At 51.5% G+C, this 27345-nt stretch overlaps 1 protein-coding gene across 1 annotated transcript in view; it reads right to left on the bottom strand.

The window, feature by feature from the left end:
• LOC140385854 (cadherin-7-like) overlaps positions 1 to 19535 on the bottom strand; it is a 451440-nt gene extending 431905 nt beyond the window's left edge. The window contains exon 1 of the mRNA XM_072468447.1: positions 19328 to 19535. The gene's annotated coding sequence lies outside the window, so the exon portion shown is untranslated. The remainder of the gene's footprint in view (positions 1 to 19327) is intronic.
• Positions 19536 to 27345: the final 7810 nt, after the last annotated feature.

Genomic DNA, 27345 nt, shown 5'->3' with positions numbered 1-27345 from the left:
AGCAAGCCAAAATGTCTCAAGGTTAGAATCGTACCCTATGTTGTTTGTCCAATACTCAAAGCGGAACCACTGAGACTTGTGGAAATAGGACCCTCAGAACCCGTCACTGCTTGTGACTGGGCAATCCCTATTGTACCTGTAATGAAGCAGGATGGTATAATTCATACCTACGGAGATTTTAAGAAAACAATCAATCCGATTCTATGCGCTGATCAATATCCGCTACCATTGATTGAAGCTTTGTTCGCGGGACTAGCAGAAGGACAGAAGATCTGGCGCAATGGTTAGCACTGCTGCCTCACAGCACCGAGGACACATGTTCGATGCCAGCCCCGAGTCACTGTCCATGTGGAGTTTGCACATTCTCCCCGTGTCTCCGTGGGTCTCACCCCTACAACCCAAAGATGTGCAGGGTAGGTGGATTAACCATGTTAAATTGCCCTTTAATTGGGGAAAAAACGGACAGAAGTTCAGCATGATTGACCTATCACAGGCCTACCTGCAAATGAATGTGGCAGCTGAAAATCCACACTTGCTCACCATCATCACGCATAAAGGTCTATTCCGCGACAAAAGATTGCCTTTGGAATAGCGTCAGCTATTTATTTCAATGATCAATGGGCTAGATCCTTAATGGCTTCCAAGGGGCACATTGTGACCTGGATGATATATTGATAACTGGCACAAATATTATTATTATTACTTATGACACTTAGAAGCCACGTTGATCCTTCAGATGCATGGGCTTCATGTCAGAAAAGATAAAGGTGATTTCTTTCAGGTATTATACAATATCTAGGAGATGTAATTGACAGTAAGGGTCTATACATGATACGCATGACGTCATTGACTACTTTGCTGGTTTTTGCTCTATGTCTGGCACCAACCCTTGTACAGTGAAGACCTATTTGAAAACCTCTGTAAATGTTGCTTTCGACCCAAGTGCATTTGCAATCTATTTCTTTTGTACTGTTAGTCTAAATAGACAGCAGGGTGCCGGCTTTGATATTCTTGAACTGAAAGCTATGATGAAACTTCTCAAGGTCCAGAACATTTTATGGGCAAACAAACCGTTTTTAACAAGTTAAGATGGTGAAAGGTGTACTGAGGTTTTCATAGTGGGGCGGTCCTAAGGAATATAACATTGATTGTGTTCAGTGTCATCTCTCGGATCCGTGGGAAAGATCGACGAGGCCCCAGCACCGATCCTCCAACCGGTGGGGGGCTGGCAGCCACGCCACGTTTATTGCACGGCCTTCCCTATATAAACACCTGGAGAATTGCTGGGTCCATTGCTGTGGCGACGAGCTGCAGCGGTCGCACCGTAAAACATGGCGCCGGCCGTGCGCGGATCCGACCTGCCAGATAGTGCCCCTCTGCACACACCCTCGCATCCGTGGGCCACCCCTCCACCAGTTCCCACCGCCTTCGCTGAAGCCTCCCGGCCAGCAACACGGCTCCCGCCCGACCGTTGGTGCCGCTGGACACTGTCCGCAGCCACGTTCCCGACCGCTGAGACCATGAGTCAGCCGCGCAGTCGGGAACTTGACCCATCGGGCGTGGAGCTTCGGGGGAGGGCATTCAGGTAACTTCCTGAGGCCGTCCCAACAGCGTGTGGCGTGCTCCTCGATGACGCTGTTTTGGAGGGGGAGGAGCATCCGAAAACAGGCGTCACCCCCGATTTCATCGTAAGAAGGGATTCTCTGCCTGATTGCCGATTATGAAATTGGCGGCGGGGACGGAGAATTCCATCCAAGGTTTGTATTGAAGGGAGCCCTGGCTGCAGACGCTGTCACACTGATAGAGGGGTTGGCATGGCGTTGTTAGCAACTAAATTACATTAGGGGAAATTCGACATGGGGGGAAATGGCCAAGTAAATATCCCATTAGAATGGTATATTGACAATCAATCCCTTTGTAACAATGTACACTCCACAAAGAATATAAGTGAAAGAACGAGATGACCAATTGACGTAGCAAAGCCCAAAACAAACGGCAGAGAGATAGAAAATCTCGACGCTCCAGTCGGTTGATACAAGCCACCAGTCATCAGATAGTTTTACCAAAAAGAGTGCTTTTGTGAAAAAATATTAGGTGTGTTGGAAGAGCGACGACTCAGAATGTGAGTTTTGAAAACGTGTGACTTATTTACCTGCCTTCATTTTATCTTTCTGGTCTGAAAGGAAAATGCACTTTGGTTAAGTTTTCTTTTTTTAGTAAAAGGAAGGGAATCTATGAATATTGGAATTGTGCCACAGTCGAGTACATATTTCATGTTGTTCAGTGAGAGCGGCTGTTCCCAATTGGGGAGCATTGGGGCTTCATTTCAAGGATATAAAAAGGTGTTCTCACTGGGTGTTGGCTGAGTGGGGGGGGGGGTCTGGAAGTGGCTGTGGACATGATTTACTGCCCCCTCCCCCACTCCGTCATAGCCGATTGTCTGGCGGGACAGACAGCCCACCCACCATTGGCTGGTGGTGGGATCTTCCTGTCCTACTGACGTCTACGGGGTTTTGCATGCCCCGCACCTTCCGCCTCCACCAGGGGGGCACCATCAACAGCACCACAAGATCCCGCCGGTGGAAATGGGTGGAAAACTTTGGCCTGTGTCTTCACTCTACATTTTTGGAAATCAACCTGTCTTCAACTACAGACTGGCTTTGGACTAGATTCGTGGAAATAACCGGGACGAAGCCATGGACAGATTTTCAAACAAGGATAAGGATTGAGAAATCAAGACGTTGCGTGATTGCGAGACAAGGTGGGTCAGCGAGCACAGGGGCAACGGGGAAAATGGGACGACTTGTTGCAAGTTAAAACATGGGCAGGAGAGAAAGACGCGTCCAGGCAAATATAGAGTATGATCAGTCCGCAAATCCTGGTCAACTGGGGCTCAGCAGGATCCGGGAACCTTCTCAAAAACTGGAAAAGCTTTTTTTACTGTTCAAATGCATCCCAGGATATCCAGATGAGATAGGAATCTTCTGACCACTGATCATCTTCAGCCCCGAAAGGGTACCTAGATTCGGAAGGATCAATGCACAGATACTGACCTGCAGCGAGACTGAGATGGACTGTGTCCAGCCTCAGCACTAGGCCCTGCGAAAAGACGTAGCCTGCTCCTGCTCCAGGGCCTCCCACAGGCCACATTAATAATCTTGTGCACAAATTGGAGGAACAGTATCGCACCTTCCGGTCTCAACAGCGAATTCAACAACTTCAGATGATGAGCTGTACCCCACCTCGACCCATTTGTTTTCATCCCATTTAATTTTAACTGTCTTTTACCTTTTATTTCTTTCTTATCTTTCTTTATATATATTCCCCCCCCCCCATCTTATCCACCTTTGTCCCCTTTGCTTCCCCTTCCCCTCCTCCCACATCTACATCTGTCACAGTTCACCCTCTGATGTTAGTTTCTCTGCTGTTTGGCCTTTCACATCTTTTGTCCTCTCTGGGGACTGCCATGAGCACTCTGTCCTCTTGATTTCTGTAGCTATTAGCACCCCAATTCCCTGGGTTTCTGTGGCTATGACTCATCTTTCATTCTCACTCCACAGTATAAATATTTCCCACTTTCTCTGTCTGTTAGCTTTGACAAAGAGTCATCTGGACTCGAAATGTTAGCTCTTTTCTCTCCCTACAGATGCTGCCAGACTTGCTGAGATTTTCCAGCAATTTCACTTTGGTTTCAGATTCCGGCATCCGCTTTTATATTTTGCTCCTCACCAATTTAATCTCTCCTCATATGACATCCGGGGCAGCACGGTAGCATGGTGGTTAGCACAATTGCTTCACAGCTCCAGGGTCCCAGGTTTGATTCCGGCTTGGGTCACTGTCTGTGCGGAGTCTGCACATCCTCCTCGTGTGTGCGTGGGTTTCCTCCGGGTGCTCCGGTTTCCTCCCACAGTCCAAAGATGTGCAGGTTAGGTGGATTGGTCATGCTAAATTGCCCTTAGTGTCCAAAATTGCCCTTAGTGTTGGGTGGGGTTACTGGGTTATGGGGATAGGGTGGAGGTGTTGACCTTGGGTAGGGTGCTCTTTCCAAGAGCCGGTGCAGACTCGATGGGCCGAATGGCCTCCTTCTGCACTATAAATTCTATGATAATCTATGACAGTCCCGCCATCCCTGGAATCAGCCTGGTAAACCTTCGCTGCATTCCCTCCATAGCAAGAACATCCTTCCTCAGATAAGGACACCAGAACTGCACACAATACTCCAGGTGTGGCCTCACCAATGCCCGATACAATTGCAGTAAAACATCCCTATTCCTATACTCAAATCCTCTCGCTATGAAGACTAACATACCATTTGCCTTCTTTACTGCTTGCTGTACCTGCGCGCTTACTTTCAGCGACTGATGCACAAGGACACCAAGGTCTCTCTGAGTATCCACCTCTCTCAATTTAAGTAATAATCTGCCTTCCTATTATCCACATAATACTGCATCTGCCATTAATATACCCACTCACTCAGCCTGTCCAAATCACCTGAAGCAACTCTACATCCTCCTCACAGCCCACCCTCCAACCCACCTTTGGATCATCCACAAATTTGGCGATAATACACTTAGTTCTCTCATCTAACTCATTAATATATAAAGCGAACAGCTGGGGTCCCTGTCGTACCCCATTAGTCACTGCCTGCCAATCAGAAAAAGACCCATTTATTCTAAATCTTTACTTCCTGCCTGTTAACCAGCTTTCTATTCATCTCAAGACTACTATGCATTTTAACTTTACATTGTAATCTGCTATGTGGAACCTTGTTGAAGGCCTTCTAAAAGTCTAAATAAACCACATTCACCGGTTCTCCCTGGTCAACTCTACTAGTTATAGAATTCCACTAAATTTGTCGAGCATGATTTTCCTTTCAGAAATCCACACTGACTTTGTCTGATTATCACTGTTTTCCAAGTGCTGTGCTATGAAATCCTTGTAAGAAGTCTTACAAGGTTAAAGTCTTACCAGGTTAAAGTCCAACAGGTTTGTTTCAAATCCCTAGCTTTCGGAGCACTGCTCCTTCCTCAGGTGAATGAGCAGTGCTCTGAAAGCTAGTGTTTGAAACAAACCTGTCGGATTTTAACCTGGTGTTGTAAGACTTCTTACTGTGCTCACCCCAGTCCAACGCCGGCATCTCCACATCATGGCTACCATGAAATCCTTGATAATGGATTCTCGCAACTTCCCCACTACTGACGTTAGGTTCACTGGTCTACAGATGCCGCTTTTTTCTTTACCTCCCTTTTTGAATAGGGCGGAGGCCAGGGCGGGGGGAGTGGGCCTAGGTAGGGTGCTCTTTCAGATGGTCGGCGCAGACTCGATGGGCCAAATGGCCTCCTTCTGCACTGTCGGGATTCTACGATTCTCTTGTGAATACACAGAGAAAGTGCCCGCAGACGATATTACTAACGAAAGAGAAAATGCTGAAAAATCTCAGCAAGTCTGGCAGCATCTGTAGGGAGAGAAAAGAGCTAACATTTCGAGTCCAATGACTCTTTGTCAAAGCCCTTGTCCTTTTTTTCTTTCGTTTCAGATTCCAGCATCCGCAGTAATTTGCTTTCATTTGACAATATTATTAAGGCGTGTGACGGGTTGATTCATGCACTTGAATTTATAAATGGGCAAGAACTAAAATAAAATAAACTCAAAGACAAGCTTATGAAACAAAAAACAATATTGATGAAGCAGATGAAACTGGAAGAATTATTAAAGAATGCCTCCCAGCAGAATACATCCACTCTCTGAACCATCTACAAACAGAATCGCAGATGGAGCCATGGGTGGGAACTTATTATAGGTACAGTCCCTGTATTTATTATTCAGTGTCACATCTTATTTCTCCAGTCATTTTATTTACTTTATATTATAACTATCCTCAGCTTCTCCCATTGTAATGCAGGTAAGCCTCGACCTATATGGGAAAAACGAAATGATTTGAAATCTGAAATGCAATCGGCCCCGGGGGATTCGAACAAAGGCTACTCGACCTGCTCAAGGCAATGAACCTGTACTCATCACCACTGCACTCCCTTTTTATAATTCCTAATTCCGCTAATTTATTTATTGAGCTTCAATTCCGTGTCCTTTTAATTCTTATGTGATGATTGGGAGCTCTCTTCAAACTTTCTCATCTTGAAATCATTGATCCCAGTTCATCCGGTGAGTTTCGTGCTACCAACACTGAACAGACGCTTCAAATATTTAATTATAACAATCTGTACCTAATTGTTTGTCATAATGATGTTAAACTGAAGCTGTTGGCTAATTAATTGTATGAATCACAACAAAATAAATTGTAATTAGTAGAAAACACCAAGGGCAAGATATTCTGACTGTTCACACTGGCGGGATCTTCCAGGCCCACCGATGGTGCAGCCCAGCCACGGCAATGTGGGGTGGATTCATTGCAGAATCCCATTGACAGTTGCAGGACTGGAAGATCCCTCTGCCAGCCAACAGCGGGCCACCTACCACCGCTGAGGAACACGCCGCAGGGAGGCTAGAGAATCTCGCCCCAAAGATTGTTAAAAATTATTTTGGTCGCTCCAAATAGGAAGGAACCTAATGTCATGAATTGATTGGTTGCGCGAGCGACAGATGTTCTGCGGGATTCTCCGTCGGCGGGATTGTCCGTCCTGCCGGGGATTTCCCAACGGCGTGGGTTGTCCGGCTGCGGGAACGGAGAATCCCACTGCCGGCGGGGGGGGGGGGGGGGGGGGTGCATCGCGCTACGCAGGAGAACGGGGCTGGCGGGGACGCAGAATCCCTTTCGTTAATATTGAAGGATCTTATCTCCAACTGTCCTCGCATTCCCCCACCTGCTTGCTTATTTCTTCCAGAAGGCTTGAATGAATGCCCAAATGCGCATTGCTCGAGGCTGATCCTGGGATGGAAAGATAATCCCTGGATCAAACATCTTCTTGAATTCTTCTCCACTCTTAGCTTCCTTGAGCTGATCAAGCCAAACCTTTCACAAAGCGCCCCCAGCCCCGCCTTAGCCCTGAACTTGTATATTTTGTTACTTTCTTTCCTCGCCCCCCCGCATGCTTTTTTGGAGCTCATCTTGTCCATGAGTCCCACCTCCTGCTCCCTCCAACCTATTCCCACAAAACCACTGACCACCTAACTTCTCCTGCTGGTTCCCATGCTAACTGATCTTGTTAACCTTTCCCTCTGCACAGTTAATGACACCCTACCTTTTGAATCTAACATTGTTTGGCAAGAGAGTCAGAGAGAGAGAGTTGTAACCACAGCTGATGCTTTTGCTAAGCAAGCCAGACTCCAGGGGGAGCTCTGTCTCACTGATCACAAACATACTTTTTTTAAATTGTGACAACAATGAGCTACTGACCCAAAAAGTATAGAACTCCAAACAAACTTTTAGAATTTAAAAACTGAAATTATTTATTAAAAATAAAAAAATACTTTGCAAACAAGGTTAAAGTTACACAATTACAATAGTCTTAAAGGAACCCCTCCCACAAAAAAGAAACCTGCTTGGTCAATGTTCACAAGTAAACTACCTTCTTGGCAACAATATCTTTTCAGATTTTAACCAGGAAACTCCAGTAATATTACCCAAGTCAAGGAATTGTCACCATTTTAATAAAGGTATTGCACATGACTTTGTAAACACATCCACTCTTGATTAAAGTGCATGGGATTGGGAGTAGTATATTGAGATGGATAGAAAACTCGTTGACAGACAGGAAGCAAAGAGTAGGAACTAACGGTCGTTTTCAAATTGGCAGGCAGTGACTAGTGGGGTACCGCAGGGATCAGTACTAGGATACCAGCTATTCACAATATACATTAATGATTTAGATGAGGGAACAAAATGTCGTATCTCAAAATTTGCTGGTGATTCCAAATTGGGTGGGAGGGTGAGCTGTGAGGAGGATGCAGCGACCCTTCAGTGTAATTAGGACAAGTTGAGTGAGTGGGCAAATGAATGGCAGATGGAGTATAATGTGGATAAATGCGAGGTTATCCACTTCGGTTGAAAAAACAAAAAGGCAGACTATTATCTGAATGGCCATAGATTAGAAGAGAGGAATGGGCAACGAGACTTGGGTGCATGCAGGTGCAGCAGGCAGTAAAGAAAGCAATGGTATGCTGGCCTTCATAGCGAGAGGATTTGAGTACAGGAGCAGGGATGTCTTACTGCAATTACACAGGGCCTTGGTGAGCCTACACCTGGAGTATTGTGTGCAGTTTTGGTCTCCTTATCTGACGAAGGATGTTCGAGCTCTCAAGGGAGAGCAGCGAAGGTTTACCAGACTGATTCCTGGGATTGCAAGACTGATGTACGAGGAATGATTGAGTCGGTTCGGATTGTATTCGCTCGAGTTCAGAAGAATGAGGGGGGATCTCACAGAAACCTATAAAATTCGAACAGATCTTGACAGGGTTGATGGAGGAAGGATGGGCAGGATTCTCTGAACCCCCCCCCCCCCCATCAGGGTCGGAGAATTGCCGGGGGGCAGCGTGAATCCCGCCCTGCCGCTCCGACGTCGGCTGCCTAATTCTCCGGCGCCGGTTTTCAGGCGGAGGCGGGTATCGCGCCATGCCAGTGGGGGGGCCATTGACAGCGCCCCCCCCGGGCAATTCTCTGGGCTCCGATGGGCCGAGCGGCCGCCCGTTTTCGGCCAGTCCCGCCGGCGTGAAATGGACACGGTCCATTCCGGCGGGACCTGGCTTGTTGGCTGTCTAGCGGGGTCCTCAGGCGCAGGGGGATCAGGACCCGGCAGGGGCCCCACGGTGGCCTGGCCCACGATCGGGGCCCACCGATCTGCGGGTGGGCCTGTGTCGTGGGGGCACTCTTTCCCTCCACGCTGGCCTGTGTAAGACTCCGCCATGGCCAGCGTGGAGAATAAACCCCTGCGCACGCTCTGGAAACACGCTGGCGGTTCTGCGCATGCGCCAATCTTTGCGAAGGAGCAGTGCCAGCCTGTGCCAGTGGCAATTCCAGGGCAATGCCAGGCCACTGCCTGGGGATGTCCCTCTCCCCCGGGGGTGGTACTTACCTTGGCACCCCCTAGCGAGATCCCTTCGATGGAATCCCGTTCTCCTGAAGCTGCCAGCGAGGTTCGAATATTTAATAAGGTGGGATCATAAATTACAATTTATTAAAATGCATTAAAATCAGGAAATGAGATGGGAACCTTTTTTTCCAACACTCGTGAGATTTTGCACCCGTATCGGCATTTACACTCTCGACGTACGTGGTGTAAAATCACCCGCACGGTACCTGAGGCTTTATTGATTGGGGCATTGAGCTAAAGAGTAAGGAGGTCATGTTGAACTTGTCTAAGATGCTAGTTAGTGCTCATCTGGAGCAAAGGGTCCAGTTCTGGATGTCACTCGGGGAAGGATGTGAGAGCACTGGAGAGGGTAAAGACGAGATTCACAAGAATGATTCCAGGGATAAGGAACTGCAGTTATGAGGATAGATTGGGGAGGTTGCGACTGGTTTCCTTGGGGAAAGGAAGGCCGAGAGGAAACTCAATAGAGATATTCAAGATCTTGAGGTATATGGACAGGATAAATCGTGAAAAACTGTTCCCACTCAAGAGAGCATCAAGAATTAGAGAACACAGGTTCAAAATAATGGGCAGAAGGAGGAAAGGTGATGCGAAATAAATGTTCACATCCAGAGAGTGGTTGGTGCCTGGAACAAACTTCCTGCGAGGGTGGTGGAGGCAGCTTTGATTGAGGTATTCACAAGAGAATTAGATTGCAATATGAAAAGAGAGAATGTGCAAGGTTACTGAGATAAGACAGGTGATTGGGACTAGATAGAATGCTCCTTCAGAGGGCCAGTGCAGACTTCAAAGGCTGAATGGCCTCCTTCTGCGCTCTAAAAGTTCTTTGATTCTGTGGAATTCAGTTGTTCCGCCCCATCCCAAAAAACCCTCCTCCCACTTGCCCTTCCAAATTACTGCCCCATCGCCAATCTCCTTTTGTTCCCCAAAGTCCTTGATGTGTTGTCAACTCCCAAATCTTCAGTCAATCTTGCCTGACGCTCAATGTTCGAAACTCTCTGGTCAGACCTGCAGATACTGATCTGCCATACTGAGAAAGCCTTTATCAAGATCACCAATGACATCCTCTATGACTGCGACCATGGTGCATAATTCTTCCTCATGATTCCCGAATTTGATTCAGTTGACCACACCACTGGATCAGTAATCCAGGAGTCTAGGCTAATTAATGCCCTGGGGGTACTGGAGGGAAATCCCACCATGGCAACAAGGTAAAGTGGTTTTTCAAAGGGTCGGTGCAGACTCGATGGGCCGAATGGCCTCCTTCTGCACTGTACGGATTCTGTGATTCGATGATTCCATGAAACTATCACTCATTAAAAAAAAAACTCTGGTTCACTAAAGTTCTTCAGGGAAGGAAATCTGCCATCCTTACTCGGTCTGGCCTATTTATGACTCCAGGCCCACAGCAATATGGTTGACTCTGAACTGTCCTCTGAAATGGCTGAGCAAGCCGCTCCATTCAAGGGCAATTAGTGATGGGCAACAAACACTGGCCCGGCCAACTACGCCCCCTCCCATGAAATAATTTTTTTTTAAAATTCCTCCCTACAAAATCTCTCCTCCGTTGTCCAGTTGAATGAATGGCGTGCCTGGTTTCCAATCTTACTGATGCAGTTGTGGCCTGAGAATCTCCTGCAATGGCTCCTCTTCCTGCTCCTGCTCCGTGACCTTGACGACCCGTCGACGGCCCCGCCTATCTGTCAGCAATAGGCTGCCCAATGGTTCCGTCATCTAATCATCTAAAAATACAACATCAAGAATTCACACGTGCTCCCTTGGCCACAAAAAGCCAGGAATAATCACCTGCATCTCCAGTGATCAGCAAGTCAGCCGAGACCACAGGCCCAGGCATTTCTCTTCCTGCCGTGCTTATTTTCAATTTTGCTTAAATTAGTTCAAATTCAGTCAATTCTTCTGCCATCAGACCTGTGAGCAGAAGTCAATTGAAGTCGCAAAGGTATGTCCTGTTCTGCTGCAGTAATTAGTTTATTGAATACAGCAATGACCAGCAGTCAATTAAGGTCAATTAAAAATCAGGACCAAGAGCTTTAAATCAGTCGATTGATTGGCCCAGCTCTGCTGTGGATCAATTGGCTTAACAAGTTGAAGAATTGGCTCTACCCCTGCATGGAGATTCCGTTCCTGCTCGCAATGCTAGATGATCCATTATTCCAGTCTCAAATCCATTGTGTGGATTCACAGGAGATTTCTACCTTGGGGCTTCTGTGAACGAAGTTACGCAGTGACTCCACCTTGGCCAAATTGTGGCATTGCCCAGTGCATTCTGGGCACATTTTGCCTTGTGCATTCTGGGCAGAAGTTCCACACCAGCATAGCGACTGCATTTGACCAAACGTCACAGCAAACTGAAAAATATTTTGGCCCAGAATTTCTGCCCTATTTACCGGAGTGGAGGTCTGTCATATTGGGAGTGGAACAGCAGGGAACTGGGGGTGGAACCTGAAGGTTTCTTTCCCCGCTCACTCTCCAGAGGGATCTGGGAGAGGGATAACAGTTTCATGGAATGGGGCGATTACAGTGAATGACTACGTTTTGTGAAATGTAAGGCAAATTGGAAGAGTTAACTGTTCTCCAAATTGGGGATAGAGAAGGGAGAATGCCTTTTGTGAATGGGGAAGTTGGGAAGGAATTGGACCAGGTTGGAGGCCTTAGACATGGACGATTCCCCAAGGATTAGGGAGGGTTTAAGGTTAGCGTATCTTTTTGAAGTTAGGAGGTTTGGGAGAGAAACCATCAGTTATGAAGAGAGTTCTCGTGAAGAGTGGACAGCCACCGAGAAATAGGGAGATAGGTCGGTCTGTAACGTTTGGGCAATTAACAGGTTGGTTAGTCTGCATAAACTGCTATCAACTGTGGAGAAAAGAAAGAGTTCATTCACATGATCTAGACTGCGTCCTTTTTGAACAGTAAGAAGTCTTACAACACCAGGTGAGTGTCCAACAGGTTTGTTTGGAATCACTAGCTTTCGGAGCACTGCTCCTTCATCAGGTGAGTCCTGACGTGCTCCGAAAGCTAGTGATTCCAAACGAACCTGTTGGACTTTCACCTGGTGTTGTAAGACTTCTTACTGTGCTCACCCCAGTCCAACGCCGGCATCTCCATGTCCTTTTTGAAAGTAAAATTTCAAAATACCTCATCAGATTTCCCTCAGTCTTCTGCACTCGAAGGAATATAGGTTTGTCTTCATAACTTAATCTGCTAGACCACTCCCCCCCCCCCCTTCTCCCAACCCCCCTTTGGTGAATCTGAGCTGCACACCCTCCAGGGTCAATATTAACCACCAGGTAATACTGAAAAGCTACCAATAAATAGTTAAGCATACTTGTGATGAGAGGGTTCATGGTGTGAGAAAGGGTAGCAGTGATTGTTGGGATGTAGGTTCAGTCCCCTTATTCCCTATAGAATAGGTTCATGGCCTTGGCATGCTGTGACAGGACAGATGGAAAACTAAGCATTTTCCCTCCAGGAACAAAGAGTTATGACTCATCTTCATGGTCACTTGTAATCAGAAGAGGTTTGGGGTAGGGTAGGGTGTCGGTTAGGAGATGGGGGATGCTATAGAGCAAGAAAACAATGAATTTATACCCCAGGACCAGGCCATTTAACCCAACTGGTCTATGGTCCACCCAAACCCCTCTCCTTTCTCTTCACCGAACACCACCAACGTATCCATTCCTTTCTCCATCATGTCTTGATCGAGTGTCTTCTTGAATGCATCTCGTTGTTTGCCTCAAACACGAATAGCGACAGCCCTTTTCACATTCTACAGCCACTATCTAGTATAAGTCACTAAAACAGGTAAAGATAACATTACCATAGTCCCAGTTAACCATGGGTTGCTTTCCTTTGTGGGGGGGAGCTGACTAGTGGTGATTTGACCTGAGGATCACACCTCAGGAAAGGGGCAAGGTTGAGAAGGCGGGGCCTTCATGAATAACCTCGGCCAATACAGGGATTGAATGCCCGCTGATGGTCTCACTCTGCGTCACGAACCAGCTGTCCAGCCAACTGAGCTAAACCGGTTTGGTTTGCCCTTTCCCGCCAAGTCCCACCACATCTTCTCTACCTAACCTCTCATAACCTCAAAGACCTCAATCAGATCACCCTTTCAGTCTTGCCTTTTCCGAAGAAATGAGTAGCAGTGGTCTGTTCAATCTTTCCTCTCATAACCTCTCAGCTCTTGATAAAGAGCAAGGCAGTGCAGCATGGTGGCACAGTGGTTAGCACTGCTGCTTCACAGCGCTAGGGTCCCAGGTTCCATTCCCGGCTTGGGTCACTGTGCGGAGTCTGCATGTTCTCCCCAAGTCTGCTTCGGTTTCCTCCGGGTGCTCCGGTTTCCTCCCACAAGTCCCGAAACACGTGCTATTGGATAATTTGGGCATTCTGAATTCTCCCTCCATGTACCTGAACAGGTGCCGGAGTGTGGCGACTAGGGGATTTTCACGGTAACTTCATTGCAGTGTTAACGTAAACCTACTTGTGACAATAAAGATTATAGATTATAGATTATTATAAATTCCTTGTAAATCTTTGTCTGCCTTCCCCAGTCTGCCTCAATATCCCTTTTAGCACTGCTGCCTCACAGCTCCAAGGACCCCGGTTCAATTCCAGCCTTGGATGACTGACTGTGTGGAGTTTGCACTTTCTCGCCGTATCTGCATGGGTTTCTTCCAGGTGCTCCGTCCTCCCACAGTCCAAAGATGTGCAGGTTAGGTGGGGTTATGGTATTACAGAGCTAGGACAGGGCAGTGGGCCCAGGCAGAGTGCTCTCTCAGAGGGTCAGGGCAGACTCGATCGGCCAAATGGCCTCCTTCTGCACTGTAGGAAATCTATGGTTCGATGGATGGTTCCTTGGAAAAGCACTTGCTTTCTTGTACAGACTCATATAGCCATGGCAAAGACGTGCATGCTTAGTTTTTATTATGCTTTTAGCTCCTTTGCTAAGTTATAAATAAAAACGGAGGGTTGATAAATCCCTGTAAAACTCCTACTGAACCATTAAGCAGCCCGTCATCTGCTTTTACTGAGCATCACTCACCCGTAAAGGCCTAAAGTACAATTTCCCCTCCCAATGACAGTAGCAAAACAGCTGAAACTACAGGGCATCGCATTGGGAGCTGAGCAGAAAATAAATAAATGCAAGCTTCCACTGTGCCTTCATGTCAAGCGAGACACTGTGTAACCTTAACAGGATTAACTGCAATTTTTCCATCACAAAGTGAAGCCTGCAGGAAATTTCAGGGCGTGAAGGGGTGGGGGGGAATGATGGACTTATCCAGGGATGTCACTCCCATCCAACATGGCACTCTGAGGACATCTGGGATCTGCGAATGGTCAGGCAGCCGACATGCCTGTTCCCGTCTCATCATTTTGTGTGGTCGTGGCAATAAATAGATTTGGCCTACTTATTCATTTATGTTTAACGTCGCATCGGATGCCTGTGTGGATGCCTGTTGCCAGAGTAGAATTCTGTGACAGCCCCTTGTGATAGTGATGTTGCTGAGGCAAAAATTTCAATTTAAGACATTAGGGAAGGACTTCCGCTTGTGACCATGGAGTGATTGGTCACATAAAGGGCTGTTCCTGTTCAAAGTCACAGAAAAGGGCTCTTTTTACCCAGATCAGGGTTGAATTTTGATGAAAAGGCGTAGGTGAATGTTAGAGAAGTAGTTTACTCCTGGAATGGTATGTCTTCTGATCACCGGACCCTGCAGAAAACAGTGAGAAGTTTGGCTGGAAAGTTGAAACAGTCTTGTGCTTCACAGACAGTCTCTTCCAGCCTGCAGGCAGGGGAGGGGCAAGCTGTAAGGCCCCAGATACAGGAAGTGATGACTTTTATCAAGGAGGAATTCCATAAACAGAGGAAGGAAATGCATGAGGATCATGCAAAGGCCATTGCAGAAGCTGGGGCACCCCTGAAGAGTACTTTGGAGCGGATGGAGAGGTGTTTGGAGGTGCAGGGGTCACCGATTCGGGAGATTGAAGGAGTGATCTCGGACCACAGCGATTGTGTGGTGGCTCTGGAGGCGGAGGTGGGGCTCCTAGGAGACCTTTGTAAAATGCTAAGGGCAAAGATTGAGGAGCAGGAGAATACCTCGAGAAGACAGGACCTGCGAATAGTGGGCCTGCCTGAAAGAGTGGAAGGTGTGAGTGCCACGAGGTACGTCTTGAGGATGCTGGCAGGATTGGTGGAAGAAGGGCTGCTAGATAAGGCCCCTGAAGTGGACCAAGTGCCTAGGTCTCTGAGGCAAAAGCTTAGAGCTGGGGAGCCACCGCGGGCGGTGATCGTGAGACTCCATAAATTTGTGGAGAAAGAGAAAATTCTACGGTGGACCAGGGAGAAGCGTAGCTGCGACTGGGAGGGAAATAACGTCCGGATTTATCAGGACATCGGAGCCGAGTTGGCAAAACGGCGGGCAGATTTCAACAAGGCCAAGGCGATGCTGTACCGGCGGCAGATCAGGTTTGGGGTGCTCTACCCGGCGAAGTTATGTGTGACGTTTGGAGGCCGGGAGTATTATTTCGAGACCCCAGAAGCGGCCAAAGACTTCATTAAGGAGCATAAACTGGGGGAGAACTGAGTGGACAATACTTGGGAACCGGGGTGCTATGTAATGCTCGGGAACATGTTTGAAGTGGGTGTAGGGATTGGGGGATTTTCGCCTTTTTTTGTGGTGTGGGGGGGGTTTCTGTTCAATGTTGAGATTGTAAGGAGTTGTAGGGGTGAAATGTTTATGTGGGGATGGATGTTCCCATCCCCCCTCCTGTTTTATGGGACTGTTTGTGTTTAACATCTGTTTGTTTGCTTTTGGAGAAGGCTGCCTGGAGTTCAGGAGAAGTCCCTGTGTGGGTGGGGGAGGGTAAGGCCAGCAGGAGGCCTTCTTCTTTGAGCTGAGGAGTCGGGGGGTGGGGGGAGGTCATTAGGATGTGCCTTTGGGCAGGGGCAGCCGCGCTAGCAGGTTATGCTGGTGAACGGAAGTGAGGTGGTGGGGGAGAAGGCCAAGAGGGATGGCCGGGGGGAGGGGGAAGAAGGGGAAGGGGAAAAGCAGGGGGGGTTTCTGCGACATGGCAGGGGGTGAGAGATGACATGGTGAAGGGCGAAGAAAGGGGCCATCTGCGATGGGCTAGGTACAGAGTGGAATTAAAGGGGCAGGAGTTAAGTAGGGAAGATGACGGACGGTAGAGGGGATTGGAGGCGCAAGCCTCCGGTAAGGTTGGTAACGTGGAACGTCCGGGGACTGAATGGGCCGGTTAAAAGGTTGCGGGTGCTTTTGCACCTCAGGAGCTTCTTAGCGGGGGATATCTTTTTACAGGAAACACACCTCCTTGTGAAGGACCAGGTTAGGTTAAAGAAGGGGTGGGTCGGGCAGGTTTTTCACTCGGGGTTTGATTTGAAATCAAGGGGTGTGGCGATTTTAATGAGCAAAAAGGTGGGATTCGTGAGTGCGAAGGAGGTGAGGGATATGTCATAGCCTTTGCCCCTCTGATTGCACGGCGACGAATTTTGCTGGAGTGGTGGGCGGCATCGCCACCGGGGGTAGCAGCATGGTTGGGTGACCTGTATGACTTCCTGCGGCTAGAGAAGATAAAATATGAGTTAAGGGGCTCAGCAGGGGAGTTTGAGAAAAGTGGGGGATGTTTGTGACCGTGTTTGAGGAGCTGTTCGTCGCAGGGGGGTGGGGGAGTAGGTGATGGAGAGGGGGGTGGTGAAAAGGGAGAAAAATCTGTACAAACTGTATAGTTGATTGTTGGGAAGAATGTTTCTCGGGGTGTTTATTTGCTGTAAACTTTGATACAAGTTTGAATAAAATGCGCTTAAAAAAAAGAAGAAATTAGGGAAGACATTATTGATGTGTGAAGGGTTCAGATAGGGAAAATGCTCATTTTAAAAAATTTGTTTATGGAATGTGGGCGTGACTGGTTGCGCCAACATTTATTGCCCGAGCCTAATTGCTCTAGAGGGGGAAGTTAAGAGTCAACCACTGTGAGTCTGGAGTCACAGGGGCAGCACGGTAGCATGGTGGTTAGCACAATTGCTTCACAGCTCCAGGGTCCCAGGCTCGATTCCCCGCTGGGTCACTGTCGGTGCGGAGTCTGCACATCCTCCCCGTGGGTTTCCTCCGGGTGCTCCGGTTTCCTCCAACAGTCCAAAGATGTGCAGGTTAGATGGATTGGCCATGATAAATTGCCCTTAGTGTCCAAAATTGCCCTTAGTGCTGGGTGGGGTTTCTGGGATAGGGTGGAGGTGTGGACTTGGGTGCTCTTTCCAAGAGCCGGTGCAGACTCGATGGGCCGAATGGCCTCCTTCTGCACTGTAAATTCTCTGTCTATGTACCATGTGGACCAGACCAGGTAAGGACGGCAGATTTCCTTCCCTAAAAGACATGAGTGAACCAGATGGGTTTTTAACGACAATCGTTTCATGGTTACCATTACGCTCTTAATTCAAGATTTTTATTGAATTCAAATGTCACCATCTGCAGTGGTGGGATTCGAACCCAGGACCCCTGAACATTACCCTGGGTTTCTGGGCCAGTGACAGTACCATTACGCCACAACCTCCCCAAAAATAAAAGTGCTTCCAATGGCTGAAGGTTCTGCAACCAGCCCTGCACAGATTCAAGGCAATTGGCAAAATAGCCAGAGAGCAGATTGAGGGACTTTAAAGCGTGGTTACGATTCGGAATGAAGTGCCTGACATGGAAACAGATTCAGTCCTCACCTTCAACCGGAAATTGGACAAGTTCTTGAAAGCCCAGAAAAGTGTAGCATTTGGGGGAAGGAGCAGTGGAGGGGGTCCAACTGGATTTGCTCTTCAAAAGGCCAAGAGTCTTTTGAATGGCTGACGGGGTGAATGGCTGTGCTGTACTATGCTAGGATTCTATCTGATGACCTGAGTCATTGGGTCACGGTGTCCCTGAATAGCCATGGCATCCGGAATAGTGAGGCACTGGGGGGGGGGGGGTGTACATTGCATCAAGAGCTTGCAGCATCCAGCACCATTAGCTAGGCGGCGGCTGCACTCTATGGAGCTGTGTACATCAATATTAATAGACTCCTATAACACTAATGTTTCTACAATTGAAAGCATTGCAATCATGTCGAACAACATGCAGTCTGTTTACCACCCCCCGCCCCCCTCACTTCCCTTTGCTCCTCTTTCTGTCCATGGGCAGCACGGTAGCCTTGTGGATAGCACAATTGCTTCACAGCTCCAGGGTCCCAGGTTTGATTCCCGGCTTGGGTCACTGTCTGAGCGGAGACTGCACGTTCTCCCTGTGTGTGCGTGGGTTTCCTCCGGGTGCTCCGGTTTCCTCCCACAGTCCAAAGATGTGCGGGTTAGGTGGATTGGCCATGATAAATTGCCCTTAGTGTCCAAAATTGCCCTTAGTGTTGGATGGGGTTACTGGGTTATGGGGATAGGGTGGAGGTGTTGACCTTGGGTGGGGTGCTCTTTCCAAGAGCCGGTGCAGACTCGATGGGCCGACTGGCCTCCTTCTGCACTGTAAATTCTATGTCCCGTTAACACACGCTGACTAGCAGCATGGGGTGTTGTTTTGGGGCGCGGGGAGGGGGGTGTAAGAGGAGAAATGGGACTTTGGCAATCCCGCATCCTTCTGTGCTTCACAAAAACACTTGGGGGGTAAAATGATGAGCATTTTTAAAGAGGATCCCTCAATCCTGGGCTCAAATGAGCCAGAAGTTTACATTGGTGAAGGTCAGTTTCATCAGATCCACTTGGTAACAGTGCAGAGGCGACGGCTGGGGGTCGCGATCATAACTGGATTGCAATTAGATTTAAATTCCTTTTATTTGCGCTTTCTCGACCACGGTCTTTTACTTTTGTGTTTGACTCACTAGCCCTCGCCACCTTTACTAATGTTACCTTTTATTCCTAGTGACAAGTGGAAAGCGCAGAGGTGTGAGAGATGCACAGGGGCTCTGCTGAGAGGCGGTACATTAGTGGCTGATTTCCACAGTGCAGGCTCGTCCCAATCCTCAAGTCACCTGCCTCACACTCCCGCGAATCGGACGCTTTAATTCGGGATGATTCCACGTTTGCGGTGAATGGGAGGAGAATAATGCAGAAATACTGATTTGAGAAGTGATCACTCGAGGTGACAACCCAGCCCAGTCAAAGCCAACAGACTGCCTACCTCCCAGAACTGAGCTGCCTGACATTCCCCCCCCCCCCCCCCCCACCCCCCACATTGAGGCTCAGTTCAAAGGCAATGATACAGAGCACAGGCACCTACCTCAGTCACTGCGTTTGAGGAACTGTCGTGGAAGTTACACCCACATCTCCTCAACATCCTCTCCTTCTGTGAGCTTTCAGTAATAAATTCAGACAACTTGCTGCATCTGCTGCCCTCCAGGAGATGTGCTCTCCCCTCTCGAGAAATGCCGATGTGGGGAATTCGCGATAGACATCAGCATCTGCGGAACTATTCCCCCCACTTTAATTTTCTCAAGCTGATCTATGGTGGCTTCTTAGAAGTGTGTGTGTGTCTCTCTCTCTCCCTCACTGTTCACTGCCATTGATCCATGTCCTCTGTGAAGAGGAGGGGGTGTGAGGGGAAGAAAAGAAGGGGATTGGAATCAGCCAATTAAGAGATGTGTTTAGATGTCAGTAAAAGATATATACAGCCAAGCACCCAGCAGTGAATTATTAATGACTGTCAGATTGAAATGCTGGAACCCCTCACTTGAATAAATATATCCAGAATGATTTAAAAGCGAGGGGTGCAGTGGGGGGGGGGGGGGGGGGGGGGGGGGGGAACATTTCCGAACAGGAGCCTCCTTCTCCCCTCATCAGCATTGTTTGCACAAGAAAACATGTATCTGGGGCAGCGTTTGTAATTAATTCTGACAGCAATGCAGTCCAAAAATTCATTTAATTAACCAGAAAGGGCTGCGTTTCAAAGCCTCGAGGTTTTGGAATACATTTTCAAAGACAGCCCAATATGATCAAAAAATAATTACATTTACCTTGAACTCAGGATAAACAATTTATGCTTTGAAAATAACTTTGCTGCAATAATTATGCTAAGAAGGAATTCTATTTAATTTTGCTGTACATCATGTCTATGGACAGATCCTCAATTACTAAAAGTGGATTTAATTATGATCAATTCAAGTGAAAATACAATGTATCTCAGCTTTGCTGATTTCCCTACTTCACTGTTTTTGATGCACTTCCAGACCTTTATTTTGAACATTAAAGGGATATTATTTATTATGAAAGGTGGAAAAAAAACAAAGGATATGAAAGTAATGATAAAACAATGGACCCTGAGACAGATCTCATTATGAATTGTCACTTTAGTAGATCGCAAAGAATAGGAGCTGGAGAGGCAAATTCGACCCCCCCCCCCCCCCCCCACACCCACCCACATACCCACCCATTGTCCCAAAGCCTTTACTGTCATTCAGTTAAGATCAGGACTGAACTTCCCCATCAATTCTACTTTCCCAACCAATCCCTACATTGCTTGATTTCACCAAGATCTGTCGATCTCAACTTTGAGTGCACTCATCGATTGAACACCTGCTCAAGAGAGATCAGGAATTCCCAATAGTTCACCACTTTCTGAGTTAAGACGTTTCTCCTCATCGCTGACCAAATTGGCCGACCCCTGAGCATGAGTATTGCCCACGAGTTCTAAACTCTGCAACCAGGGGACACGGTACCTAGTCTATCCAGAATGTTATACTTTTCCATCACGTCTCGTTCTTACCAAAGTCGAAAGGTCCAGTCTACCCCATCTCTCCTCATAGGCCAAGCCTCTCAATTGGGGTTGCCAACCCTGCGTCAATTTCTCGATGGCCAAAGAAAGCAACTCGGCAGATTTTAAAACGGTAATTTAAGCAAATCCATGAAGGAGCTCCGTCAGAGCTTCAAGATCATCAAAATGTCGATCGGAATGCGTCCTTGACAGCTCGATGACATAAAAACAGAAAATACTGGACAATTGCCGCAGGTCTGACAGCATCGGTGGAGAGGGAAGGGAGCGAACATTTTGACAATGGATTACTCTTCTTCCAGACTCAAAACATTAGCTCCCTTCTCTCTCCACAGATGCTGTCATATCTGCTGCGATTGTCTAGTATTTTCTGATTTTGCTTCACATTCCAGCATCCGCAGTCATTTGCTTTCAGCTTGATGACACAATGGCGGTAAAACTGGTACCGATGGGCACAGATACCGCGTTCATGAATGTCCGTGCCTGTTTTCCCGCCAGACCGCAAGGAGGTAAAAGTAGCGAGCCATGCAGTCTGTGCTTGCAACTGCCCCAGCTGCCGGAGAATTCGTAGCCGTGAGAGCAGGTTAGCCTTCCTCCCAAGACCTGAGGTAAAGGGAGCGCAGCTGGGCAATACAAATGGCAAATAAGTTTTTCCCATCAAGAAAACCTTCACCCGAGGTCAGCGCAAAAACAACTGTGCAAGGGATTGCCATGGGCAGGAAATAACGTATCCACTTCAAACTGTTAAAGGTACAGCCATGTTTGGCAATGCTCCATGTTGGTCCATTGATAGCATAACTCCAAACAATATTGCACTAACTGTGGGCGAAATTCTCCGTTATCGGCGGAAACTCCGCCGATCGGCGCAAAAAACGGCGCAAATCCCACTTGCGTCACATCATAAAAATGGGCCGATAGTCTGCGGCCCGAAATGGGCTAGCAGCGACGTAACGGGATCCGCGCTTGCGCAGTGGTTCACGCCATGCAGCGTCATACGCGCTGCACGGCGTGACGGCTCATAAGGCCGCGCAGCTCCCCCCCACCCGACCGGAACAGCCGACCGCAACACCCGACTTGATGGCTGGCCGTCGCTCAGCCCCGAGGTTCGAGTCACGCGATGTGGAGGCGCTCCTGGATGCGGTGGAGCAGAGGAGGGACGCCCTGTATCCCGGGCACGGCCGCAGAGTTGCCCCACGCCACAGCCGGCGTCTGTGGAGGGAGGTGGCAGAGGCCGTCACCGCTGTGGCCCTAACACCACGGACAGGCACCCAGTGCCACAAGAAGGTGAACGACCTCGTCAGAGCAGGCAGGGTGAGCGTCCCCCATATCCCCCATATTCCCTCTCCCCCAAATCCCCCCCTCCCCCATATCCCCCCTCCCCCATATCCCCCCTCCCCCATATCCCCCATATCCCCCATATCCCCCCTCCCCCATATCCCCCCCTCCCCCATATCCCCCCCTCCCCCATATCCCCCCTCCCCCATATCCCCCATATCCCCCCTCCCCCATATCTCCCCCTCCCCCATATCCCCCATATCCCCCCTCCCCCATATCCCCCATATTCCCCCTCCCCCATATCCCCCCTCCCCCATATCCCCCATATCCCCCCTCCCCCATATCCCCCCCTCCCCCATATCCCCCATATCCCCCCTCCCCCATATCCCCCATATTCCCCCCTCCCCATATCCCCCCTCCCCCATATCCCCCATATCCCCCCTCCACCATATCCCCCATATCCCCCCTCCCCCATATCCCCCATATCCCCCCTCCCCCATATCCCCCCTCCCCCATATCCCCCATATCCCCAAGTGAATCCAGCCCTAACCTTAACCTCTGCAATACACGTGCAACCGATGGCGTGCATTCATATACCTGCCTAACACTGTTGCCTTTTACCCCTGCCACCACCCCCCCCCCCCCCAGGAGAAGCGCGCACACAACAATAGGGAGCATGTGAGGACTGGAGGAGGCCCCGCTGATGAGAGGCCACTGACCGTACACGAGGAAAGGGCCCTGGAACTGGCTGGCGGACCTGAGGACCGGGAGGTTGCTGATGCAGAGGTCGGGGCCCCACGAGCAAGTGAGCCACCAACAGCCCGTCCTCATATCCCCCCTCCCCTATATCCCCCTCTCCCGTATCACCTGATCACTGCCTGATGTCTAACCATGCATGCTTCATTGTGTATCGCAGGACCAAACGTCCAGGCACCCATCCCCGCAGATGCAGACCGCCCGCAGGATGCCCCTCGGAGACCACGGGAGACGGAGAGACCCGAACCCTCCAGCATGCGACGCCCGCAGGATGCCCCTCGGAGACCACGGGAGACGGAGAGACCCGGACCCTCCAGCATGCGACGCCCGCAGGATGCCCCTCGGAGACCACGGGAGACGGAGAGACCTGGAGCAACAGGGAGACGACACCCCCGTCACGTGCGGGAGCGACCACCCAGCGATGAGGGGGGCAGCCACAGGCCCCCGTCACATCCGAGCCAGGACACCACTACCCAGGACACCACTATCCAGGACACCCCTACCCGGGACACCACTACCCAGGACACCCCTACCCGGGACACCACTACCCGGGACAGCACTACCCGGGACAGCACTACCCGGGACAGCACTACCCGGGACAGCACTACCCAGGACACCCCTACCCGGGAAGACGAAATACCGGACAGTGACTCAGAGTGGATAGGTGGAGACGAACCCCCACCCCAAAGTGCCATGGACTCAGAGTGGGACGAAGAGCACGACACAACGCCACTGCTGTCACCAACACCCTCCACCATCGCAGAAACACTCACCACGGTTGGGCACTTTAGTGATGAGGCGTCTGGTACACTCACTGGTGCGCACAACACAGCCGTCCCGGTACAGCAGGTGGAGGTAGGAGCAGCAGAGGGACCGGGCGGTCGGAGGGCAGCCCAGGCCAAGCGAACATCTGCCGCCCAGATGGATCCCGGGTTCCTGCAGTTACCACACCCACACATAGATCCGATGCAACCACCGACACGGAGACGAGCGAATAGGGTGACGGGCGGCTTGCGGCGGCTGCGGTCGCAGGTGGAGGAGTCCACCCGCGTCCAAGAGCTGGGAGTGGTCCCGGTCATGCGTGCCACCCAGGCTGACACCGCATGGGTGGCGTCCGCGGTGGAGGCAATGGGTGCGACGGTGTCAGACATGGGGAACGGTTTGCGAGGCCTGGGGCCTTCCGTGCAGGCGGCGTCTCTGGCCCAGGAAATGGCTGCCCTCTCACAGGAGGCCATGAGCCAGTGCCAGCGCCAGATGGCAGAGGCGCTCAACGCCATAGCCCAGTCTCAGCAGGCCATAGCCCAGTCTCTGCAGGCCATGGCCCAGTCTCTGCAGGCCATGGCCCAGTCTCAGCAGGCCATCGCTGAGGGCATCGGCGCCAGTGGCCATGTGCGAGCTGGCGTCGCACTGTCGCAGACAGGGTTCGACAACCCCCTGGGCTCCATGGCTGCAAACCTGCAGACCCCTGTCGATACCAGCACGGGCCTCCAGGACTGGCAGCGCCAGATGTCGGGGGCGCGTCGGATGGCCAGTCCGTTCGCACCCCCCACCCATGTAGAGGCCTGGGGGCCATCGGGCACCCCGAGGGAGGAGGAGGTGGTGTGGTCCGTCCCGGCTCCCTCTGTCGGGGAGGTCCCGGTACACCGCGACACCTCGGACTCCCCCCCTTCCGTCCCAGGTGCATCGGGTGGGCAACGGGCAGGACAGGCTGGCAGCTCGCCATCCCAGTCGCCCGGGCCGCAGCCTGGCCCATCTAGGCCAGGACGCCCCAGGAAACGGCCGCCAAAGGGATCCAGTGTCAGAGGGCAGGAATCACAGGAGTCCACCTCCAGTTCTGCTGTACCATCTGGGGAACCACGTAGACGTAGTCAAAGGGCCCGTAAGGCCAAACAATTAGACACTGAGTAAGTTGGCACGGGTGCAGGGCACAGATGAGTTTTAGGCGCTAGGGCACGTGCATGAACTCCTTTGGTTATTAAAGTCAATGTTACACCTACCGAAGCTGCCTTTGTGCTCTGTCCAAAGCGTGCGGGGGTGTCATGTACGTTGAGCGCAAGTGTGTGTGTGAGGGGTGGTCTTACCTCAGCCCCAGGTGAGTCTGCCCCCTTCCCCCTGGGCCGCCATCAACATCCCCCGGGCAGAGGACGGGACCGTGCGCTGCAGTGTCACAGCCGCATGCAGGGATGGTCCGGGTGGATGGTGGTACTGTGGCCATGGGTCAGACATAGTCCAACGATGTAGAGCCAGGAGCTCATCGGAGGCGGGTTGTCATCATTCTCCATGGCCTGCGATAGACACGCGTCCACCCGCAACTGGGTGAGCCCGGCCCGTTGTGCCGCCGGTGGATCGGCAATTGGGAGTGGGGGGGTGGTGTGCATGCGGGTGGGGTGTGTGGGGTTGGGGAGGGGGGTGAGGGTGCTGGGTGGGTGGATGGGTGGGGGGTGTGGGTGGTCGGCTGTTGTCATGGTGTGCGGTCTGTGGCCATACTACCCGATTCCCACGCCCATCTAGTCAGTGAAGCGGGCGTCTATCAGTCTGTCCCGTGCCCGCTGGGCCAGCCGGTAACGGTGGACAGCCACCCGTCTGTGTCTACCCCGTCTGCCCTGACCATTGCCCCCATCCCCCTCATCTGGGGAGGACTGGGCCTCTTCCTGCTGCTCCTCCACTCCGCCCTCCTCTGCCTGCGGCACATCGCCCCTCTGCTGGGCTATGTTGTGCAGGACGCAGCACACCACAATGATGCGGCCGACCCTATCTGACCGACACTGGAGGGCGCCCCCAGAGAGGTCCAGGCACCTGAAACGCATCTTCAGCACGCCAAAGCACCTCTCGATCACTCCCCTTGTCGCTACATGGGCATCATTGTAGCGGTTCTCCGCCTCATTGCGTGGCCTCCGTATAGGCGTCATCAGCCACGATCGCAATGGGTAGCCCCTGTCGCCCAGCAACCAGCCCCTCAGCCGGGGATGGCGTCCCTCGTACATGCCGGGGATGGATGACCGCGACAACACGAATGAGTCGTGTACACTGCCTGGGTGACGGGCGCAGACGTGCAGGATCATCATGCGGTGGTCGCAGACCACCTGTACGTTCATCGAATAGGTCCCCTTCCTATTAGTGAACACGGCCCTGTTATCTGCAGGTGGCCGCACGGCGACGTGCATCCCATCGATCGCGCCCTGGACCATGGGGAACCCGGCAATGGCAGAGAAGCCCACGGCCCGGGCATCTTGGCTGGCCCGGTCCACGGGGAAGCGGATGTAGCGGTGCGCCATGGCATAAAGGGCATCTGTCACTGCCCGGATGCACCGATGCACCGATGTCTGCGATATGCCGGACAGGTCCCCACTCGGTGCCTGGAATGACCCCGTTGCATAAAAGTTCAGGGCCACCGTAACCTTGACGGACACGGGGAGAGGGTGTCCCCCGCCAGTGCCACGCGGTGACAGGTGTGCCAGCAGGTGGCAGATGTGTGTCACGGTTTCCCGGCTCAACCGGAGTCGCCTCCTGCATTCCCGGTCCGTGAGGTCCTGGTATGACTGCCGGGGCCGGTACACACGGGGCGCCCTCGGGTGCCTCCGTTGCCGTGGGGCCGCGACGTCCTCCTCCCCCTCCTCGTCCTGTCGGTCAGGTGTCCCTCCAGCCTGGGCGGCTGCCGCCTGCCCCTCTGCGGCAGCCTGCGCCGCCTCTCTGGCACGCTCCTCCTCCTCCTCCTCCTCCTCATCCAGGGCAACATAGACATGAGCGGCTGCCACCACGGCGGCCAACATCGCTGGATGGTCTGAAAACATGACGGCCTGGTGGGGGGGAGGGGAACGACGACATGTCATCATTGCCCATATCCCCTCCTCCCCCCAGCCAGGTGGCATGGACCGCATGGGTCCAACTGTTGGAGGCTGGCACCTGGCCAGGTGGACCAACTCATTTGCCCTCCCATCACCCACCCCGGCACGGACCCCCCCGCCCCCCCCAACCTCCACCCCGGCACGGACCCCCTCCCCAACACCCACCCCAGCACGGACCCCCCCCCCAACCTCCACCCCGGCACGGACCCCCTCCCCAACCTCCACCCCGGCACGGACCCCCTCCCCAACCTCCACCCCGGCACGGACCCCCTCCCCAACCTCCACCCCGGCACGGACCCCCTCCCCAACCCCCAACCTCCACCCCAGCACGGACCCCCCCAACCTCCACCCCGGCACGGACCCCCTCCCCAACCCCCAACCTCCACCCCAGCACGGACCCCCCCCAACCTCCACCCCGGCACGGACCCCCTCCCCAACCTCCACCCCGGCACGGACCCCCTCCCCAACCTCCACCCCGGCACGGACCCCCTCCACAACCTCCACCCCGGCACGGACCCCCTCCCCAACCCCCAACCTCCACCCCAGCACGGACCCCCCCCAACCTCCACCCCGGCACGGACCCCCTCCACAACCCCCAACCTCCACCCCGGCACGGACCCCCTCCCGGCACTCCCCCGGAGCCCAGCCTACTCT

Source organism: Scyliorhinus torazame, chromosome 11 (assembly GCF_047496885.1).
Source record: "Scyliorhinus torazame isolate Kashiwa2021f chromosome 11, sScyTor2.1, whole genome shotgun sequence".
Lineage (NCBI taxonomy): Eukaryota > Metazoa > Chordata > Chondrichthyes > Carcharhiniformes > Scyliorhinidae > Scyliorhinus > Scyliorhinus torazame.
Note: the sequence above shows the minus strand (reverse complement) of the source record. Positions and strands in the feature narration are given on the sequence as shown.